Genomic DNA, 6,599 nt, shown 5'->3' with positions numbered 1-6,599 from the left:
GGGATTAGGTTGCACCGGGCCTGCCTCTGGTGGGTAACAGTCTCTGTACCAGAAATGCTGAGGAGCAGAGCTCTGAGGATTTGAGGCATAACTGGGTTCTTTCTGTTTCATTCCCTCTGAATTTTCATCACCCCCATTTACAAAGCCTACGGAGGTCAGTGACTTTCCTGGAGTCATTATGAGTCAGAACAGGGATTTCAGCTCCCCAGCTAGTGTTCCGTCACCACCACTCCTGCCCACTAGGGGGCGGTGCGTGGGGGAAATCTACAGTGAAGGAAACAACCCATATGAGTCATTCTATTCCTTCTAGTTCTACTATTTTTCATTTAAAAAAAAATAAAATGGTGGTCCTGACCAATAAATTAATTTCATGGCCAACAGTCGGTTACAACAACTAGGGTGATAGAATATGAGCAGTAAAATGAGGGCTGGGGCATGGGTGAGGCATTCTCTCTCCATCCAAAATGACTTAATTTGTTCTGTTTTAAGGAAAACGTGCTTTTACCAGAATAGTCGCAAAAATTTATGGTGCAAAATGGAATAATTAATTTATTACATGATTGATTAGTTCAAGTCATCTGTGGAGCATCCACACTGGGCGAACCCTGGGGTATATTGGAGAGAATAAAAAGATAATGCCTCTCTTGGGGCACATGTAATCTAAGGTGGAAAGAAACCCATAAAGAATGATTTGTGGTACAATACAGTAAGTGCTAAGTAAGGGAATGTGTGTGTAACGGGAGCACAGAGCAGGGTGCCAAACCCAGTCTAGGAGAGTTTCTGGAAAACAGGATGTCTCAGAATTGTCCAGGAGACGTAGGTGTTAGGTCGGAGGAGGGTAGAGGTGGAGGAGGACAGAGCAGTTGTGCAGTGTGACACCCCATACTGTGCACGTGTCAGATGGGAGGTGAGGTGGTGGGAGAGGCATCGAGGGGAGAGGAAGGAAAGGACTAGATGCAGAACTTCTCCTCCAGGTGGTAGGGAGTGATTGGAAAAGCTGGAAAAGCTCTTATTTTTCATTGAAAACTATCAAATAATCTCTGTACCCTCCCCAGTCTTTAATGTTACCCTCACCTGATAGGTGAACAATGATTTGGCATTGTGTTAATTTGCATTAACCTGACTGCTGGTGAAGTTAAACATTTTTCATGTGTTATTAGTGCTGTACTTATTCATGTCCTTTGTCCATTTTCCTCCTGGGACTGTAATATGTTTCTTATCGATTTATATGAGCTCTTTATATATTAAGGATAACAAACCTTTGTCATATCTACTGCATATATTTTCCCCAGCCTTTGTCATTTGCCTTCTAGTTTTGTTTAGAATGTTCCTGACATCCAGAAGTTTTAATTCTAATTTCGTCAAATCTATTGATTTTCTTTCCCTCAGTGATTTCTTCCATTGCTTTTATGATTAGAAAATCCTCTCTCATCCAGAGAACAAATAAATATCATTGAAATGTTTGAAGCAGCAAAGTGCCATGGGTGGATGATTAATAATAATATTCACAGGTTAGATGTAGTGGCAGAAAAAAAAAAACCCTAAGCAACCAGAGTCAAAAAAATCAAACTTTGCTTTATCCACCCCAAACCTGGCCAAAGAATAGGGGTGGGAATAGTTAGGGATCAAAGAGATGGATGAGGGAGACGAGGAGAGGCGGGGAGTCTTGAAGGACTAGTAGGAAGAGGTCAGGTAGACAGAGTGGGTGGGAGTGTGCGGAGAGAAAGCTATCTGTCCCAAGGTAAGATATGAAGGAACGTCATATATTTGGTTAGAATCTTAGATGAGAAGCAGCAGTCCTGGGTGAGGGGATTGGAAAGACTCAGGGCCCGTAAATCATGTTAAGAACTTTATTCTGAGAGCAATGGTGAACTGTTGAAGATATAGCCCAAATTATTCTTGGTGCCTCATGGAACCAGTCTCTGCATAGCGTTTCACTCAGGAAGCACCGTCTGGCAGCCCAGACCACTGACAAAATTCCATCGACAACGGCACTGTCTGCCCTCTCTTAGAGAATAGCCTGTCTTCATCTGGACCGGATGGTGGGGAGATAATGTCTTTGCTTATCCTTTCTTGCCCTCTAGTCCTTGGTGCTGGGTAAGAGTCTGGGCTCTGGAGGGAGACAGATCCGGGTTGGAATCCTGACTCTACTAGTCCCTACCCATCTCCGTCCTCACCTGCCTGCTTCCCTTCCTTTTGCAAATTCCACTGGACACCTGTTATGTGCCACGCGTTGTCTAAGTGCTGGGGATATAGGGCAGAGATAAACCACACAATTTCTGCTCTCACAGGATTATAAACTAGTGAGGAAAGACAGATATTAAGCAAATGATTGCTCAAGTGCATATAAAATTAAAAGCTTATAAAGTGTTTTAAGAGGAGAGATACAATCTTATAAAAGATGGTTAGGATAATTAACCTATCAAGGAAGGCTTCCATTAAAAGGGCTCTGCTCTCTGGGGGTAAGTAGCAGTTCAGAGGTGGATGAGTGGGGACACAAGGAATAGTCCATGCAAAGGTCCTGTAGCAAGAACTAAGACAAGGCCAGTGTGACTGGAGAGTAGACAAAGGGGACGATGAGACCGGCCATGGGACGGACTTGGGTTTTGATGTGAAGAGTGAGGTGAATTCATTCACATGGTTTATTCTCAGTGGTGGAGTGGGTTGGAGGTAAAGACACAATCAGATTTGTGTTTTGAAAAAACTCCTTTAGGCCTCTATGTGGAGAACCAGTTGGAGAAGGCCAGAGTAGGGAGGGGAGACCCAGTGCTACTGCGTCAGTCTGGGCGAGAGAAGATGGTAGCTTGGCCTTGGCGGGGAGAGGGAGTTGGAAAGTCAGGGGAGTGGATACATTTGAGAGGATATTTAGAAAGTAAAATACTTAAGACTTGGGTAGACTGGACATGGGACAGTGATGCAAGGTAAGGGGGTGTCAAGAAAGGTTTGCATGCCTCCGTGGGGATGACAGTTTGGGGACAGGGATCACTGGTACAGCAAACACCAGAAGAGGACGCAGTTTGGGCGAGAGGTTGAAACCATCTGTCTTGGACTTGAGTTTGAGATGCATTTGAGACACCTGCGTTGAGTTAGATCAAACGGTTGAAGCTCAGAGTAGAGTGGGCTGGAGATTTTTCATGGATTGTTATTATTAGAGTATGGCTATGGGTGTGATGCTCTGGAAAGAGTAGGGAGTGAAAGCAGAAGGGCCATGGAAACCCTAACATCTGATATGATCTTGGGCCAGTCTAAGGCTCTTGTAGAGTTATTTTGATGGTTAAACGAAGTACCATATGCCCAGTGCCTGGTGCACAGTAGGCACTCAATAAATGTTAGCTACATCTCCTTCTCGCCTTTAACCACTCATCTCCTTTGTTTTATTCCTTTCTGTCTTCCGGCTGTATGTACTGCAGCTGTTGATGAAAACCTAATTCTCCCAACTTGAGACGGCTCTAGGGTTCCTCGTGCATGTACCAGGCAAGCACTGCTCTTCCCCGGGTCCCGCCCGGAGAGCCCACCTTCTGAGAGCTCTCTGACACTGGACTCGGGCTACTTGGGCCCAATGCCAACACTTGGAAAGCTAACTTTCTTAGCCCGCACAGCAACATCGACCCCAGGATGATAAGCGTGCCACCTCGCATTGTTCCCGGAGAAATGAGTCGGCCAGATTTCCCCGTCCCACGTGGGAGTGGGGTCCTTGGGGGTACCACCGAAATAAGCATTTTCAGAAGCCACCACGGGAGAATGAGATGTGGTCAAAGGCTTTATATGCATGGAGTTACATTCCTCGGGTTCCAAAGTCCCCTGCCCCTTAACCCAGTCCTGAAAAGGGTGCAGCTGGGGGTCCAGTAGAGCCAAAAGCAGGGCCAGCACCCACCTTTCCATGGTGGAGCTGGGTCCGGCAGACCATCGGACTAAAGCCCATGAGTCCTTAGCGTGGAGTCCCCCTGGCCGTGGGCCACGTGGGCGAACGCAGGGGAACGCACCCCCTGCAGCAGCATTTCTAGAATATTTTGTATTTTTTTCCAGCGGATTTTCACAGTGATTATCTCAGTTGCTCATCACAGAACTTCTCATCGTAAATGCATTTGCATATTTTATTTACCTCTAGTCCTTTTCCCACCGCTAAAACAATAGCATTTTGAGCAAATATGCATACGATGCCAGGAATTCACTCTGCTCTTATTCTGAAGCTTGCTTTCTCCTTTTAGTTTTAAATCATGAATTTTATCTTCCTTGTCATATTTTTCCCCCACACGTTTCAGTGATTCTCAAAATCACAATTCTCTTTTTTTTGGCACTTGCTCTCTTCATCTCCTCAGTATTGAGGGTTCTGGCCCCCAAAGCCCATTGTGCCGGCACACTCAGAAACTCACATTTTTGACTCCTCTTCACCTCATTTCTCTTGGAAGCAGATGCTGTTTATTCTGCATTGAAGCTTCAAATTAGCTTTAACTGGAGATTTGTTATGCAAGACAACCTCACATCACAGCCTCAGCCAGGCCCTTGCTGTGCCCCTGGCTTCTAAAGATTCTCTCTGCTTCTCAGTCTCAAATCACCCCCTCCCCCCCCCACTCTCCTCCCTCTTCTGCATAATACTTACATGTTTTTGCTTTCTGTATTCTTGATCTCCATCTTCTGTTATCTGCGCTCGTCCTCTCCTTAGAGATGTGTCAGGCACCTACTATGAACCACACTTTGCTGGGCTCTGAGGACTCCAATACTCACGACCTGGTCCTTGACCTTGAAGTGCCCTCAGGCTGCAACACTGGGTCTCAAACCTGAGGGCACATTTGAATCATCTCCCGAAGAGTTTAAAAATATATATGAATGCCAAAGTCCTAGTCCTGGAGATTTATTTGGTCTTGAGCGGGACCCAGGCATTGTTACTTTTTTATTTTTTATTTTTCCCCTTCCCTTTTCCCCCCATTGATCTCTTCTAGCCTCCCCCCACACCTCACCCCAGGCCATCAGCACCCTATTGTGTGTGTCCCTGGGTTATGCATATATGCATACAAGTTCTTTGGTTGATCTCTTCCCACCCACTGACCCTCCCCGCCTTCCCTCTGAGATTCCATAGTCTGTTCTATGCTTCTGCGTCTATTTTGTTCATCAGTTTATTTTGTTCATTTGATTCCACATATGAGTGAGATCATGTGATACTTTTCTTCCTCTGACTGGCTTATTTCGTTTGGCATAATTCTCTCCAGGTCCCTCCATGCTGTCTTAAAGGGTAAGAGATTCTTCTTTTCTACTGCTGCACAGTATTCCATAGTGTTATTTAAAATAAAAGAAAGAGATTCTAATGTTCAGCCAGGGATGAGACTCACTCACGGATCTAATGAATGAGGCAGACGTGTAAGCAAATAATTTGAATACAATGCAAAGAGAGAAGTAAGCATAGGGGCTGGAGGGGAGTGGGAGAGCAGCTCCTCATTCTGCCCAGAGCACAGGGCCCTATCCCATTCCAGGGAACCTTTCCTCAGAGCCCTCCCTTCCTTCCATTTCCTGTGGATGGGCGAAGTGGGAGTCAGACTGAATGGGATCCAATGCCAGTGCTGCCACTTACTAGCTGGGTGGCCTTAGGCAAAATGCTTAACCACTCTTAAATCTTAATGCTCTTGTCAAAGTGTGTGTGTGTGTGTGTGTGTGTGTGTGTGTGTGTGTGACTGAATTGTGGGTGCTAACGTATGTAATATGCCTAGCCCACTGCCTTACACCCAGTAGGTGCTCAAAAATGGAAGGTATGTCCACTCTGATGTACCTCACGCCCACCGATGTGCTCAATGTTTCTTCTTCCAGCAGCAAGTACTCACAGGACTTCTGTGTTGAGCAACATTTCTCCTTTTTACATCTTTTTGAGATTCCATTCAGACCTCCTTTCCTGTGACGGAGGCGTGTGAGGGTAGGTGAGGTGCCTCTCTCCGTAGCCCTCTCTGCTCCTGCTGAGGAAGAGGGTGTAGACTGGCTGGACAGAGGCTGATATCCATGGGGTCCCCTTTTACTGGTGGGCAGGGCTCCTGGGACTCAGGACCAGGACCAGGCCAGCGGCTTCCTCTCTGACTCCCCGCCCTCCTCAGGGAGCGCTGCATCTCTTACTGTCTCAGCGTGGAGCACATTTGGTTCCACCTGGCTGCCTTCTGGAAGGTTGCACCCTTGTCTGTGTCCCGGAGCCGAGCTCCCTCTGTAGGCCTGGCCACATCCCTGCAGGCGAGCTTTGGTGCGTGTGGGGGACGTGCCCTCACATCTAGATTTGGGAGTTAGGAAGTCCCACTTGTATCCCTGGCGTTGATCTGAATTCTCCAACCCAGATCAGAGGGTAGACATACCATAGCAGATGAATAGACTAGATATGTGTCTCCCATTTGGCATATGATGCTTGTGTGTCCATGTCATTGATCAGATCACAGTGGAGCTTGGAGGAGAGGCCCCTGATATCTGTCATGAAGCGAAAGTTGTGATAAAAAGTCATAAAGGCATAAACAGTATGAAAAGTTCAAAGGTAAACTCATTAAGTTCAGAAGCATAACATATCCTTAGGACCAGAGAGAGAGAGAGAGATAAAGAGAGAGACCTAACCGGTTTGGCTCAGTGGATAGAGC

Source organism: Myotis brandtii, unplaced genomic scaffold (assembly GCF_000412655.1).
Source record: "Myotis brandtii unplaced genomic scaffold, ASM41265v1 scaffold523, whole genome shotgun sequence".
Lineage (NCBI taxonomy): Eukaryota > Metazoa > Chordata > Mammalia > Chiroptera > Vespertilionidae > Myotis > Myotis brandtii.
The sequence above is the reverse complement of the archived record's forward strand: the minus strand, read 5'-3'. Positions refer to the sequence as shown.